The sequence below is a fragment of the Aegilops tauschii genome, chromosome 2 (assembly GCF_002575655.3).
Source record: "Aegilops tauschii subsp. strangulata cultivar AL8/78 chromosome 2, Aet v6.0, whole genome shotgun sequence".
Lineage (NCBI taxonomy): Eukaryota > Viridiplantae > Streptophyta > Magnoliopsida > Poales > Poaceae > Aegilops > Aegilops tauschii.
The window spans coordinates 541,527,728-541,545,148 of record NC_053036.3 but is presented as its reverse complement, the minus strand read 5'-3'; positions in this window follow the sequence as shown (position 1 = coordinate 541,545,148).

The window sequence follows — 17,421 nt, the reverse complement described above, 5'->3', positions numbered from 1 at the left end:
AGTCTGAAACATTTGAAAAGTTCATATAATTTCAGAGTGAAGCAGAAAATCATCGTAACAAGAAAATAAAGTTTCTACGATCTGATCGTAGAGAAGAGTATTTGAGTTACGAGTTTGGCCTTCAGTTAAAACAATGTGAAATAGTTTCACTACTCACGCCACCTGGAACACCACAGCATAATGGTGTGTCCGAACGTCATAACCGTACTTTATTGGATATAGTGCAATCTATGATGTCTCTTACCAATTTACCACTATCGTTTTGGGGGTTATGCATTAGAGACAGCTACATTCACGTTAAATAGGGCACCATCAAAATCCGTTGAGACGACGCCTTATGAACTGTGGTTTGGCAAGAAACCAAAGCGGTTTTTTCTTAAAGTTTGGGGTTGTGATGCTTATGTGAAAAAGTTTCATCCTGATAAGCTCAAACCCAAATCGGAGAAATGTATCTTCATAGGATACCCAAAGGAGACAGTTGGGTAGACCTTCTATCACAGATCCGAAGGCAAGACATTCGTTGCTTAGTATGGATCCTTTCTAGAGAAGGAGTTTCTCTCGAAAGATGTGAGTGGGAGGAAAGTAGAACTTGATGAGGTAACTGTACCTGCTCCCTTATTGGAAAGTAGTTCATCACAGAAATCTGTTCCTGTGACTCCTACACCAATTAGTGAGGAAGTTAATGATGATGATCATGTAACTTCAGATCAAGTTACTACCAAACCTCGTAGGTAAAGCAGAGTAAGATCCGCACCAGAGTGGTACGGTAATCCTCTTCTGGAGGTTATGTTACTAGACCATGTCGAACCTACGAACTATGAGGAAGCGATGATGAGCCCAGATTCCGCAAAATGGCTTGAGGCCATGAAATCTGAGATGAGATCCATGTATAAGAACAAAGTATGGACTTTGATTGACTTGCCCAATGATCGGCGAGTCATTGAGAATAAATGGATCTTCAAGAGGAAGACGGATGTTGATAGTAGTGTCACTATCTACAAAGCTAGAATTGTCGCAAAAAGGTTTTCGACAAGTTCAAGATGTTGACTACGATGAGAGTTTCTCACTCGTATCTATGCTTAAGTCTGTCTGAATCATGTTAGCAATTGCCGCATTTTATGAAATATGGCAAATGGATAAACAAAACTACATTCCTTAATGGATTTATTAAAGAAGAGTTGTATATGATGCAACCAGAAGGTTTTGTCAATCCTAAAGGTGCTAACAAAATATGCAAGCTCCAGCGATCCATCTATGGACTGGTGCAAGCATCTCGGAGTTGGAATATACACTTTGATAAGTTGATCAAAGGATATAGTTTTATACAGACTTGCGGTGAAGCCTGTATTTACAAGAAAGTGAGTGGGAGCACTACAGCATTTCTGATAAGTATATGTGAATGACATATTGTTGATCGGAAATAATGTAGAATTATTCTGTAAAGCATAAAGGAGTATTTTGAAATGAGTTTTTCAAAGATAGACCTCGGTGAAGCTGCTTACATATTGAGCATCAAGATCTATAGAGATAGATCAAAACGCTTGATAAGTTTTTTCAATGAGTACATACCTTAACAAGATTTTGAAGTAGTTCAAAATAGAACAGTCAAAGAAAGAGTTCTTGCCTGTGTTACAAGGTGTGAAATTGAGTAAGACTCAAAGCCCGACCACGGCAGAAGATAGAAAGAGAATGAAAGTCATTCCCTATGCCTTGGCCATAGGTTCTATAAAGTATGCCATGCTGTGTACCAGATCTGTTGTATACCCTACACTGATTTTGGCAAGGGAGTACAATAGTGATCTAGGAGTAGATCACTGGACAGCGGTCAAAATTATCCTTAGTGGAATAAGGATATGTTTCTCGATTATGGAAGTGACAAAAGGTTCATCGTAAAGGGTTACGTCGATGCAAGTTTTGACACTAAATCTAGATGACTCTAAGTCTCGGTCTAGATACATATTGAAAGTGGGAGCAATTAGCTAGAGTAGCTCCGTGCAGAGCATTGTAGACATAGAAATTTGCAAAATACTTACGGATCTGGATGTGACAGACCCGTTGAGTAAAATTATCTCACAATCAAAACATGATCACACCTTAGTACTCTTTGGGTGTTAATCACATAGCGATGTGAACTAGATTATTGACTCTAGTAAACCCTTTGAGTGTTGGTCACATAGAGATGTGAACTATGGGTGTTAATCACATGGTGATGTGAATTATTGATGTTAAATCACATGGCGATGTGAACTAGATTATTGACTCTAGTGCAAGTGGGAGACTGAAGGAAATATGCCCTAGAGGCAATAATAAAGTATTATATATTTCCTTATATCATGATAAATGTTTATTATTCATGCTAGAATTGTATTAACCGGAAAAATAATACATGTGTGAATACATAGACAAACAGAGTGTCACTAGTATGCCTCTACTTGACTAGCTCGTTAATCAAAGATGGTTATGTTTCCTAGCCATAGACATGAGTTGTCATTTGATTAACGGGATCACCTCATTAGGAGAATGACGTGATTGACATGACCCATTACGTTAGCTTAGCACCCGATCGTTTAGTATGTTGCTATTGCTTTCTTCATGACTTATACATGTTCCTATGACTATGAGATTATGCAACTCCCGTTTACCGGAGGAACACTTTGTGTGCTACCAAACGTCACAACGTAACTGGGTGATTATAAAGGTGCTCTACAGGTGTCTCCAAAGGTACTTGTTGGGTTGGCGTATTTCGAGATTAGGATTTGTCACTCCGATTGTCGGAGAGGTATCTCTGGGCCCACTCGGTAATGCACATCACTATAAGCCTTGCAAGCATTGTGACTAATGAGTTAGTTACGGGATGATGTATTACGGAACGAGTAAAGAGACTTACCGGTAACGAGATTGAACTAGGTATCGATATACCGACGATCGAATCTCGGGCAAGTAACATACCGATGACAAAGGGAACAACGTATGTTGTTATGCGGTCTGACCGATAAAGATCTTCGTAGAATATGTGGGAGCCAATATGGGCATCCAGGTCCCGCTATTGGTTATTGACCGGAGAGGTGTCTCGGTCATGTCTACATAGTTCTCGAACCCGAAGGGTCCGCACGCTTAAAGTTACGATGACAGTTTTATTATGAGTTTATGTATGTTGATGTACCGAAGGTGTTCGGAGTCCCGGATGAGATTGGGGACATGACGAGGAGACTCGAAATGGTCGAGACGTAAAGATCGATATATTGGACGACTATATTCGGACTTCGGAAAGGTTCCGAGTGATTCGGGTATTTTTCGGAGTACCGGAGAGTTACGGGAATTCGTATTGGGCCTTAATGGGCCATACGGGAAAGGAGAGAAAGACCCCAAAGGGTGGCCGCACCCCTCCCCATGGGCTAGTCCGAATTGGACTAGGGAGGGGGGCGCCCCCTTCCTTCTTTCTCCTTCCCCCTTCCCTTCTCCTACTCCCACAAGGAAAGGAGGAGTCCTACTCCCGGGGGGAGTAGGACTCCCCCCTTTTGGCGCGCCTCTCCCTTGGCCGGCTGCCTCCTCCTTGCTCCTTTATATACGGGGGCAGGGGGGCACCCCATAGACACAACAATTGATCCTTGAGATCTCTTAGCCGTGTGCGGCGCCCCCCTCCACCATATTACACCTCGATAATACCGTTGCGGAGCTTAGGCGAAGCCCTGGGACGGTGGAACATCATCATCGTCACCACGCCGTCGTGCTGACGAAACTCTCCCTCAACACTCGGCTGGATCGGAGTTCGAGGGACGTCATCGAGCTGAACGTGTGTAGAACTCGGAGGTGCCGTGCGTTCGGTACTTGATCGGTCGGATCGTGAAGACGTACGACTACATCAACCGCGTTGTGATAACGCTTCCGCTATCGGTCTACGAGGGTACGTGGACAACACTCTCCCCTCTCGTTGCTATGCATCACCATGATCTTGCGTGTGCGTAGGAATTTTTTTGAAATTACTACGTTTCCCTTCAGTAAAAATTAGCAGGCCGGCCCATATAAGACCTACTTGTGTCAGGTCCATTTAAGCCCACGGCCCATACGAGATGTGCCAATTCGGCCCGTCAACGGCCCGTTAAAGATTTGACACCATTGCAGCCCATCGTCAGTTCGAGCCCGTTAACAGCCCACTATATATTTGGGCTCAATATCGGCCCGATGAGATTTCAGCCTGTTAACGGCCCATTCAGTGGATGGGCCAATTTTCACGATGTACATCTTTTGGCCTTTTAGTGACCCATTTAAATGTTGGGCTAATTTCCGGCCCGGTGCGTCTTTCAGCCTGTTGACGGCCCATAAATCAGTTGGGCCATTTGTAGTCGGACCTGAGTTTCGGCCTTTTAGCGACCCATTTAAGTGCTGGGCCAATTTCCAGCCCAGTGTGTCTTTCAGCCTGTTGACGACCGATATATCTGTTGGACCATTTGTAGTCGGACCTGCGTTTTGGCCTTTTAGCGACCCATTTAAGTGTTGGGCCAATTCCCGGCCATGTGTGCCTTTCAGCCTGTTAACGGACCATAAATGAGTTGGGCCATTTGTAGTCGGACCTGAGTTTTGGCCTTTTAACGGCCCATGTCCTTCATGGTTCAATACCAGCCCGGTTTCTCTTTCGGCCTGTGATACGTCTCCAACGTATCTATAATTTTTGATTGCTCCATGCTATATTATCTACTGTTTTGGACATTATTGGGCTTTATTATTCACTTTTATATTATTTTTGGGACTAACCTATTAACCGGAGGCCCAGCCCAGAATTGTTGTTTTTTGCCTATTTCAGAGTTTCGCAGAAAAGGAATATCAAACAGAGTCCAAACGGAATGAAACCTTCGGGAACGTGATTTTTAGGAAGATTATGATCCAGGAGACTTGGACCCTACATCAAGAAACAAAAGAGGAGACCACGAGGTAGGGGGCGCGCCCACCCCCCCAGGGCACGCCCTCCACCCTCGTGGGGCCCCTGTTGCTCCACCGACGTACTCCTTCATCCTATATATACCTACGTACCCCCAAACGATCAGATACGGAGCCAGAAACCTAATTCCACCGCCGCAACCTTCTGTACCCACGAGATCCCATCTTGGGGCCTGTTCCGGAGCTCTGCCGGAGGGGGCATCCATCACGGAGGGCTTCTACATCATCACCATAGCCTCTCCGATGAAGTGTGAGTAGTTTACCTCAGACCTTCGGGTCCATAGTTAGTAGCCAGATGGCTTCTTCTCTCTTTTTGGATCTCAATACAATGGTCTCCCCCTCTCTCGTGGAGATCTATTCGATGTAATCTTCTTTTTGCGGTGTGTTTGTTGAGACTGATGAATTGTGGGTTTATGATCAAGATTATCTATGAACAATATTTGAATCTTCTCTGAATTCTTTTATGTATGATTGGTTATCTTTGCAAGTCTCTTCGAATTATCTGTTTGGTTTGGCCTACTAGATTGATCTTTCTTGCAATGGGAGAAGTGCTTAGCTTTGGGTTCAATCTTGCGGTGTCCTTTCCTAGTGACAGTAGGGGCAGCAAGGCACGTATTGTATTGTTGCCATCGAGGATAACAAGATGGGGTTTTCATCATATTGCATGAATTTATCCCTCTACATCATGTCATCTTGCTTAAGGCGTTACTCTGTTTTCATGAACTTAATACTCTAGATGCATGCTGGATAGCGGTCGATGAGTGGAGTAATAGTAGTAGATGCAGGCAGGAGTCGGTCTACTTGTCTCGGACGTGATGCCTATATACATGATCATACCTAGATATTCTCATAACTATGCTCAATTCTGTCAATTGCTCAACAGTAATTCATTCACCCACCGTAAAATACTTATGCTCTTGAGAGAAGCTACTAGTGAAACCTATGGCCCCCGGGTCTATCTTCATCATATTAATCTTCCAACACTTAGTTATTTCCTTTGCTTTTTACTTTGCATCTCTATCACAAAAATACCAAAAATATTATCCTATCATATCTATCAGATCTCACTCTCGTAAGTGACCGTGAAGGAATTGACAACCCCTTATCGCGTTGGTTGCAAGGAGTTATTTGTTTTGTGTAGGTACGAGGGACTCGCGCGTAGCCTCCTACTGGATTGATACCTTGGTTCTAAAAAACTGAGGGAAATACTTACGCTACTTTGCTGCATCACCCTTTCCTCTTCAAGGGAAAACCAACGCAGTGCTCAAAAGGTAGCAAGAAGGATTTCTGGCGCTGTTGCCGGGGAGTCTATGCAAAAGTCAACATACCAAGTACCCATCACAAATCCCTTATCTCCCGCATTACATTATTTGCCATTTGCCTCTCGTTTTCCTCTCCCCCACTTCACCCTTGCCGTTTTATTCGCCCTCTCTTTTTCGTTTGCCTCTTTTTCGTTTGCTTGTCGTTATGGCTAGTCCTCTATCTTCTCCGTTGTCTCCCGAGAATGAAGTTCTAAATTTTAAACAAAGGGAGGGAGAAAATCTAAAAGACGCTTGGTATAGAATTTGCAATGCTCAAAATAGATCTACCAGGAAGCAATCTACTTCCGTTCTTCTCCGCAATTTCTATGTAGGTGCTAATCCTTGGTATAGATATATCCTTGATACCATTACCGGAGGGAATTTCTTGGGTAGCCATACTTTTGACTCTTATAATGCTATGATAGATTTGTTTGGCTCACCACCTCTTTTGGTTAATGGAACTATGTTAACTTTGGAGCATGTAATGCAAAGACTTGAAATTATTGAAACTAAGGTTGCTACTGTAGAGTTAATCGAAAATTTGGATAAAAAGATCCACAACCAAATTACCCAATATGGATCTAAGGTAGGAGTCACTTTGAAAAATATTAAGGAGAAGGAACCCAAAGTTAATGAGAGAATAAATCAAGATTCCACTAGAATCGATAAACTTGAGGGTATCATTACCAACTTGGGAACCGCTTTCTCTTCCATAAAGAATACTCTAAGTCCTCCTACTAAAATTGCCAAGCTTATGTATGTTCCTAAAAATAAGGGTGAATCCTCTAATAAGGAAACTGCGGATCTCAAATCTATAAGTATTCATGCCAATCTTTTTGCCATCATTAAGGAACCATTTGCTACGAATGAATTTTTCGATCTTGTGCCTAAAATTTTGATAATTACTAAAAAGAAAGAAATTCCTAAGGATGATAGATGTCTCATTGAAGAATTGCCTACCAAAGATGGCAATACCTAGATCTATCCTTGCTTTTATGCCTAGCTAGGGGCGTTAAACGATAGCGCTTGTTGGGAGGCAACCCAATTTTATTTTTATTTTTTTGCTTTTTGCTTCTGTTTAGGAATAAATATTTGATCTAGCCTCTGGTTAGATGTGTTTTTATGTTTTAATTAGTGTTTGTGCCAAGTTAAACCTATAGGATCTTCTTGGATGATAGTTATTTGATCTTGCTGTAATTTCCAGAAACTTTCTGTTCACGAAAACAATTGTTAAAAATCACCAGAACGTCATAAAATAGTGATTCCAATTGCTACTGATCAATAAACAAATTGGATAGGTCCTCCTATTTTGGCTGACTTTTTGGAGTTCCAGAAGTTTGCGTTAGTTACAGATTACTACAGACTGTTCTGTTTTTGACAGATTCTGTTTTTCGTGTGTTGTTTGCTTATTTTGATGAATCTATGGCTAGTAAAATAGTTTATAAACCATAGAGAAGTTGGAATACAGTAGGTTTAACACTAATATAAATAAAGAATGAGTTCATTACAGTACCTTGAAGTGGTCTTCCGTTTTCTTTCGCTAACGGAGCTCACGAGATTTCTGTTGAGTTTTGTGTTGTGAAGTTTTCCTGTTTTGGGTGAAAGATTTTGATGGATTATGGAACAAGGAGTGGCAAGAACCTAAGATTGGGGATGCCCATGGCATCCCCAAGATAATCTAAGGACACCATAAAGCCAAAGCTTGGGGATGCCCCGGAAAGCATCCCCTCTTTCGTCTACTTCCATCGGTAACTTTACTTGGAGCTATATTTTTATTCACCACATGATATGTGTTTTGCTTGGAGCGTCTTGTATGATTTGAGTCTTTTCTTTTTAGTTTACCACAATCATCCTTTCTGTACACACCTTTTGAGAGAGCCATACATGATTTGGAATTTGTTAGAATACTCTATGTGCTTCGCTTATATCTTTTGAGTTATATAGTTTTCCTCTAGTACTTCACTTATATCTTTTAGAGCACGGTGGTGGATTTGTTTTATAGAAACTATTGATCTCTCATGCCTCAATTAGATTATTTTGAGAGTCTTAAATAGCATGGTAATTTGCTTAAATAATCCTAATATGCTTGGTATTCAAGATTTGTAAAACTTTCTTATGAGTGTGTTGAATACTATGAGAGGTTTGATGCTTGATAATTGCTTTGAGATATAAAGATGGTGATATTAGAGTCATGCTAGTTGAGTAGTTGTGAATTTGAGAAATACTTGTGTTAAAGTTTGTGATTCCCGTAGCATGCACGTATGGTGAACCGTTATGTGATGAAGTTGGAGCACGATTTATTTATTGATTGTCTTCCTTATGAGTGGCGGTCGGGGACGAGCGATGGTCTTTTCCTACCAATCTATCCCCCTAGGAGCATGCGCGTAATACTTTGCTTTGATAACTTGTAGATTTTTGCAATAAGTATATAAGTTCTTTATGACTAATGTGAGTCCATGGATTATACGCACTTTTCTTCCTTCCACCATTGCTAGCCTCTCTAATACCGCGCACTTTTCACCGGTATCATACACCCACCATATACCTTCCTCAAAACAGCCACCATACCTACCTATCATGGCATTTCCATAGCCATTCTGAGATATATTGCCATGCAACTTTCCACCGTTCCGTTTATTATGACACGCTCCATCATTGTCATATTGCTTAGCATGATCATGTAGTTGACATTGTATTTGTGGCAAAGCCACCGTTCATAATTTTTTCATACATGTCACTCTTGATTCATTGCATATCCCGGTACACCGCCGGAGGCATTCATATAGAGTCATATTTTGTTCTAAGTATCGAGTTGTAATTGTTGAGTTGTAAGAAAATAAAAGTGTGATGATCTTCATTTTTAGAGCATTGTCCCAAGTGAGGAAAAGGATGATGGAGACTATGATTCCCCCACAAGTCGGGATGAGACTCCAGACGAAAAAAAAGAAAAAAAAGAGGCCATAAAAAAGGAGAAAAGTCCCAAATAAAAAAATGAGAGAAAAAGAGAGAAGGGACAATGTTACTATCCTTTTACCACACTTGTGCTTCAAAGTAGCACCATGATCTTCATTATAGAGAGTCTCTCATTTTGTCATTTTCATATACTAGTGGGAATTTTTCATTATAGAACTTGGCTTGTATATTCCAATGACGGGCTTCCTCAAATTGCCCTAGGTCTTCGTGAGCAAGCGAGTTCGACGCACACCCACTTAGTTTCTTTTGTTGAGATTTCATATACTTATAGCTCTAGTGCATCCGTTGCATGGCAATCCCTACTCACTCACATTGATATCTATTGATGGGCATCTCCATAGCCCGTTGATACGCCTAGTTGATGTGAGACTATCTTCTCCCTTTTTGCCTTCTCCACAACCACCATTCTATTCAACATATAGTGCTATATCCATGGCTCACGCTCATGTATTGCGTGAAGATTGAAAAAGTTTGAGAATGTCAAAAGTATGAAACAATTGCTTGGCTTGTCATCGGGGTTGTGCATGATTTAAATACTTTGTGTGGTGAAGATAGAGCATAGCCAGACTATATGATTTTGTAGGGATAACTTTCTTTGGCCATATTATTTTGAGAAGACATGATTGATTTGTTAGTATGCTTGAAGTATTATTAATTTTATGTCAATACTAAGCTTTTGTCTTGAATCTTTCGGATCTGAATATTCATACCACAATTAAGAAGAATTACATTGAAATTATGCCAAGTAGCACTCCGCATCAAAAATACTGTTTTTATCATTTACCTACTCGAGGACGAGTAGGAATTAAGCTTGGGGATTCCTGATACGTCTCCAACGTATCTATAATTTTTGATTGCTCCATGCTATATTATCTACTGATTTGGACATTATTGGGCTTTATTATTCACTTTTATATTATTTTTGGGACTAACCTATTAACCGGAGGCCCAGCCCAGAATTGCTGTTTTTTGCCTATTTCAGAGTTTCACAGAAAAGGAATATCAAACGGAGTCCAAACGGAATGAAACCTTCGGGAACGTGATTTTTAGGAAGATTATGATCCAGGAGACTTGGACCCTACGTCAAGAAACAAAAGAGGAGGCCACGAGGTAGGGGGGCGCGCCCTCCACCCTCGTGGGCCCCCTGTTGCTCCACCGACGTACTCCTTCCTCCTATATATACCTACGTACCCCCAAACGATCAGATACGGAGCCAAAAACCTAATTCCACTGCCGCAACCTTCTGTACCCACGAGATCCCATCTTGGGGCCTATTCCGGAGCTCCGCCAGAGGGGGCATTCATCACGGAGGGCTTCTACATCATCACCATAGCCTCTCCGATGAAGTGTGAGTAGTTTACCTCAGACCTTCGGGTCCATAGTTAGTAGCCAGATGGCTTCTTCTCTCTTTTTGGATCTCAATACAATGTTCTCCCCCTCTCTCGTGGAGATCTATTCGATGTAATCTTCTTTTTGCGGTGTGTTTGTTGAGACCGATGAATTGTGGGTTTATGATCAAGATTATCTATGAACAATATTTGAATCTTCTCTGAATTCTTTTATGTATGATTGGTTATCTTTGCAAGTCTCTCCGAATTATCAGTTTGGTTTGGCCTGCTAGATTGATCTTTCTTGCAATGGGAGAAGTGCTTAGCTTTGGGTTCAATCTTGCGGTGTCCTTTCCCAGTGACAGTAGGGGCAGCAAGGCACGTATTGTATTGTTGCCATCGAGGATAACAAGATGGGGTTTTTATCATATTGCATGAATTTATCCCTCTACATCATGTCATCTTGCTTAAGGCGTTACTCTGTTTTCATGAACTTAATACTCTAGATGCATGCTGGATAACGGTCGGTGAGTGGAGTAATAGTAGTAGATGCAGGCAGGAGTCAGTCTACTTGTCTCGGACGTGATGCCTATATACATGATCATACCTAGATATTCTCATAACTATGCTCAATTCTGTCAATTGCTCAACAGTAATTCGTTCACCCACCGTAAAATACTTATGCTCTTGAGAGAAGCTACTAGTGAAACCTATGGCCCCCGGGTCTATCTTCATCATATTAATCTTCCAACACTTAGTTATTTCCTTTGCTTTTTTACTTTGCATCTCTATCACAAAAATACCAAAAATATTATCCTATCATATCTATCAGATCTCACTCTCGTAAGTGACCGTGAAGGGATTGACAACCCCTTATCGCGTTGGTTGCGAGGAGTCATTTGTTTTGTGTAGGTACAAGGGACTCGCAAGTAGCCTCCTACTGGATTGATACCTTGGTTCTCAAAAACTGAGGGAAATACTTATGCTACTTTGCTGCATCACCCTTTCCTCTTCAAGGGAAAACTAACGCAGTGCTCAAGAGGTAGCAGCCTGCTAAAGGCCCACAACACAGTTGGGCCATTTACAATACGACCTAACTTTCGGCCTCTTAGCGGCCCATGCTCTTCATGGTCCAGTACAAGCCCGATGTCTCTTTCGGCCTGATAAAGGCCCACAGTATAGTTGGGCCATATGTAGCCCAAACTTAGTAACGGCCTGTTAACGGCCCGTGAAATCAATTGGGCCCACCTGTTGCCCACTTCGATGTCGGCCTGTTAACGACCCGGGAGTTAAGAGGGCCGACCATTAACTTTCGGCCTGGTACGACCCATTAACTTAATGGGCCCACTAATGTTCGTACATGTCTTTAGGCCAAATTAGATAATTTGAGCCCATTACGACGACCAATTGTTGACAGGACCAAAACTGATCAAGCAAAGGTACGACATACAGGGAAAAACGTTGCACATCCAGCATATATTACAGGAAATTACATCCACTGGGAAATCAAAGATTGATGTCAGTGCAAATAAATGAACAGAACCTAACAATCTACAACGTCACAATCTGCAACCTCAGCACGGATGACACCCATAAGCATGTGGGCAAGTTCTTGCTGCTTTGCTACACTGTCTCTGAAAACATTGATCAGTTGTTGTGTCGCATGACTCTACACCTCTTTCCTCCACCATTTCCATCATTCCTTCAGCCATTAATTGGTTCACAAACATACATTTTTTCCGTTGCATTCGAGACAGAGGATAATGAACAGATTCAGATGGCGATTTTGGCAGGCTTGTATTATTGATAGTGGAGAGTGTCTCGACCACTAAATCATAACATAAATTAGGAGGGGAACCAAACAGATTAATCATGAGTTATTGCCATATTACCTGGCCTAGATTTATTGGAAAGAAACAATGGGGTTGCTTTGCTGTTTTCAGAGTTTGTCTTCTTATCTTCAGCAGCCTGCACCAAATTAAGACACTAGCATTGCTATCATTTGCCAAGTCAGATAATAGGAAAGCAACATTGGCACAACGAACGTTTGGGCAACTAGCCAACACCAAATTAACACAATATGGCACAGCTATCATCAGCCAGGTAAGGTAATACGAAAGCAACATTGACACAATGAATGAATGGGCAACCAGAGCAGCACTACAATTCAGTAATGTGCATGATATGAGATAGTACACTCATGCAGCTCAGTATGCAAAACTACCAGGCAGTTTTCTTTACAAAAATCAACATTGGCGCCTTTAACATTTTGCTACAACTAATTTTAGATCAGATAAAGGTTGGATTCACGCCGATTAACAAAATACATGCTGATGTAAAAATATAGTGATATACAACAGGTACTTACATCAGCATGGAAGCACAGAGAGTTCCCGCAAGATATTTTCCTCGAATACAATCCCAATGAAGGAAGTCTTCTATCATTTAACCTTATTTTCTAAAAGAGAGATGGGTAAGAAACATGTAGAAAATATGATCAGAATGCTATAAAATTTCATGATGCGAGGATACGCACACGCTTCTTATCAGTGGGAGTTGGTTTCTTTGTGCTGGAGTAGTATCTATGAAAAATGGAGTTGGTTTATTATCTCCTGGCGTTTGGATCTTTTGCAAAGACCTGGTTTGTAACCCTTCAGATTCTAACATAGCCGTCTTCCCCTTGCATGCCTTATATAGAAGAATGGTGCTTCCATTATAAAACATGCTATAGCAGAGATGGAATAGGTACTGAAGAATAGAAAGGCATGCCATATTGACATGTATTCCCTCCATCCGGAAATAAATGGATGGGTCTAGGCGTATTTCAGTTCTAGATACATCCAGTTTTATCCATTTCTGCGACATGTAATCCGGACGGAGGGATTATGATGTAAGAGCTAGGGATACGACAGGACAACACAGTAAAAAACCACTGAAAACCCACTGCAGAACCAAAGTAATCAAACCCACTGATATGAGATAGTACACTCATGCAGCTCAGGATGCAAAACTACCAGGCAGTTTTCCTTACAGAAATCAACATTGTGCCCTTTAATCATACATTTTGCTAGAACCAAATTTAGATCAGATAAAGGTTGGATTCACGCCGATTAACAAAATACATGCTGATGTAAAAATATAGTGATATACAATAGGTACTTACATCTGCATTGGAGCACAGAGAATTCCTGCAAGAATCTTTCCTCACAGACGATACCAGTGCAGAAATTCTTCTATCTGTTAAGCTTATTTTCTAAAAGAGAGATGGGTAAGAAACATGTAGAAAATATGATCAACATGCTATAAAATTTCATGATGCAAGGATACGCACACGCTTCTTAGAATGGAGTTGACATATTTTTGCTGGACTGGAGCGGACTAGTTCTTTGGCCACTGGAATCTGCTTATTATCAGTAGGAGTTGGGTTTCTCTGTGCTGTAGCAGTATCTATAAAAACTGGAGTTGGTTTATTATCTCCTGGCGTTTGGATCTTTTGCAAAGACCTGGTTTGTAACCCTTCAGATTCTAACATAGTCGTCTTCCCCTTGCATGCCTTGTATAGAAGAATGGTGCTTCAATTATAAAACATGCTACAACAGAGAGATGGAATAGGTACTAAAGAATAGAAAGGCATGACATATCGACATGTATTCCCTCCATCCAGAAAAAAATGGATGGGTCTAGGCGTATTACAGTTCTAGATGCATCCTTTTTTATCCATTTCGGCAACATGTAATCCGGGCGGAGGGAGTATCGTGTAAGAGCTAGGGATACGACAGGACAACACAGTAAAAAAGCACAAGTTGAATGTAAAACTGTATGCTAGCGGATTATGTACAGAAAAAACTAAGGCAACATACATGTGTATGATTGGGAAAGTAAGATGGCATTGCAATAGAGCACCAAAACAACACTTCAATGTAAAAAAAAAGGGTATGGTAGACAGATGAAGTACATACTGATGAATAACAATGCATAAGATATTCAGAAGCATGATGTCCAAATTAAGCAGATGGCATTGCGATAGAGTAGAATGACAGTACTTGAATTTGAAAACATGTTATCATGAATGGAATAGGTACTGAAAAACAGGAAGGCATGACATATTTACATGCATGATCAGCATGCTAAGCACATGGCATTGCAACAGAGTACATACACTTCAGGACATTATATGCATGTTGTACCCATATCACGGGCCAAGTTAGAGCAAGGACCTTGTGGGGTGAAGAGGATTCAACATCTTTCTGCAAGTCTTCTGAAGAACTGCCTTTACATGTTCCATCATATTGGGTATCATTGACATCAAGTTTATTGGCTTTTACATTGCTCCGTGAGGTTCTTGTGGATATATCAGTGTGTGCAATTATATCTGACATGCATGGAAGACAACTAGTAGTTAGATTTATGTAATGAGTGCCTGTAGGAGACGACATAAATAGTAGGACTGGGGTTAACTAGCAGCAGCAGGTCTCAAAAACGAGAACACAGATGAAAGCTACAGAATATGTATCGTTTGTACTCGAGATTAACTAGATGGCACACAAAAGTATTAAAGAACAACATAGGTAATACTAGAATTGGTATAATACTATAATCACCAGCCTGTGGGATAGCATTGGCTGATGGATGATAACTATGGAACAGCGTTACCTAAAGAACAAGTATCTTAGCTGAACTATGGAACAGCATTAACTCCTGAACATGACCCATAAGAGATCAGCATGAATATACAGTGAAATGTGATAATCTATTTTCCATGCTTAGACGAATAACAAAGCCATAAATGTTGCACACAAGTAAGATGAGGGTACAACCTATTTGGCCGCCATCCATAGGAGTGAGCATCATGTGCTGACTTGTCGATGGCCCTGCAGTTGTTGTGGCTGTCCATGTCGGGCACGCGCATTCGATGCAGGGAACTGTTGAGTGGTGACTATAGCTCCCTTCTGGTGTATGCTTCCCTTGTTGGAGCAGCTGCGGTGAGTCGGAAGATGGTGTGGCTAAAGATGCAGATAATGCATAATGTTAAGAACGACACATCTCTTTGATATGAAGAAATACACTAAGAGATCAACAGCAAGGTACGAGAATGGTCACACGTCTGTTGACTGAAGACTAAATTGGGGTCACACGATTTTATTTTATTTTGGTACTGTCCGATCTACGCCGGATGGCTTGATGGCCGTCTTGTGCCTCCCGGCTGACACTGTTAGGAATCTTCCCCGAAGAGCCAGCGACCAACGGCAGAGCAGCCTACCTCCGCCATCCGTGGCCCCAGCCAAAACCCCGCTCCCCGCCCCACCGCACTGCCGTGGTTGCGCTGCCCCCGGGCCAATCCACAAAGACTCCCCGTCGTCCAGATCCGGCGGCAGCAGTACCTTCAACCCACGCAACTCTAAGATAGCCATCTAAGTGTTGCTTCCGCGGCGAAATTGCAGCCCCGCACCCTTACGTTAGACACCAGCCAACCGGCAGCCTAGGAGCTCTGCCACCTCGAGGGGTGCTGCTTCCCATTGGGAATCGATTGGCCCAGAATAAAAATTTAGACAACTGACGCCTAAATAAAGTGATTTGAGATGAGGGTGCGACCTATCTGGCGGCATGGTGAAGTAGGCAGGTCCAGCTGCCGAGTCGGTGAGGCCGGCGCGGTTGCGGTGGCGACCGGCGGCAGGGAAACAGCGATGTTGCAACGGTCGACGGCTACGAGGAAGCAGCGCCGGGACTCTGGACGGATCCGAAGTTGGAGCCGCTCCAGCGCCGTGAACAACGGCGGGGGTGAATCGGCTCCGATACGGTTCACGCGGCCGTCGTCGAGGCAGCTCCAGCAGCACGGAGTAAGAGGCACACAGCCCAGTGCACGATGGCAAATGGACAGCGTCTCCGGCATTAGGGAGGAGGGCGGCTGTGAAATTGGTGCGGTGGGGGCGCCATGGAGGAGGGGCTGAGGTTTCATGGCTCGGGGGAAGGGAGCTTCCGTGGAGAAGGTGATATGGCGCCCACGAGGTATGAATGAGGGGGGGGGATTGGGAGGGGAGTGGAACCATGTTTTATGGACGCATTTGTCTGAAATGTGAGGGCGAGTTACAGTTCTACCCCTGCCTTTAGGCTTCTCGGCTTGGGTCTGTGTACTGAGGGTCGGGGATAGTAGAGTAACTTTGCTTCTCCCCAAATAGTGGGCGGGAGCGATTTCGGGCAAGGAGGGCGTGTTTTGAAATATAGTGGGCGCGAGCGATTTCGGGCGAGGAGAGCGTGTTTTGAAATAGTGGGCGCGAGCTATTTCGGGCAAGGAGAGCGTGTTTTGCCGACCATGGTTTATGAATTATTCGGCACATGTCATTTCGGCCGAGGAGAAGGCATGCTTGGATGAAGTTACGATCCTACCCTCGATGTACAACGGGCCAATTGATGCGTGTCCCACATAGGACGGTAATTTCGCGTCTCCTATTTATTTGCTCGGGCAAATTCCACCGAGCAGAGGATGTTTAACGGTTCGTTCAAAATTTGGGAGAACGAGCATCCACGTCTACCTTACCAAGTCGATTCGAATCAAATTTTGAAATATTATCTTGCCACTTCTTTTTTAGATGGAGAGATGATGCTCGGGAGTAATGTGTTTTTACATGCTCGTTGCTAGCAATTTACTATATGACAAATAGTTGACCCACTCAAAAACGGGAATCAAACCCAAAATGAAATATCTCGATTCAATGAAATAGCTCGTTCACCGGGTCAAAATAGTGAACTAAATCCAAAATTGAACACCTCAATTGAGTAGCATGTTGTACAGTATTTTAGTACTCCATGAACATGTTGAAAGTCAAATTAATGAACTTGTTTGATATACGCATATATCCGTTCATGTGTGGATTACAGACAACATG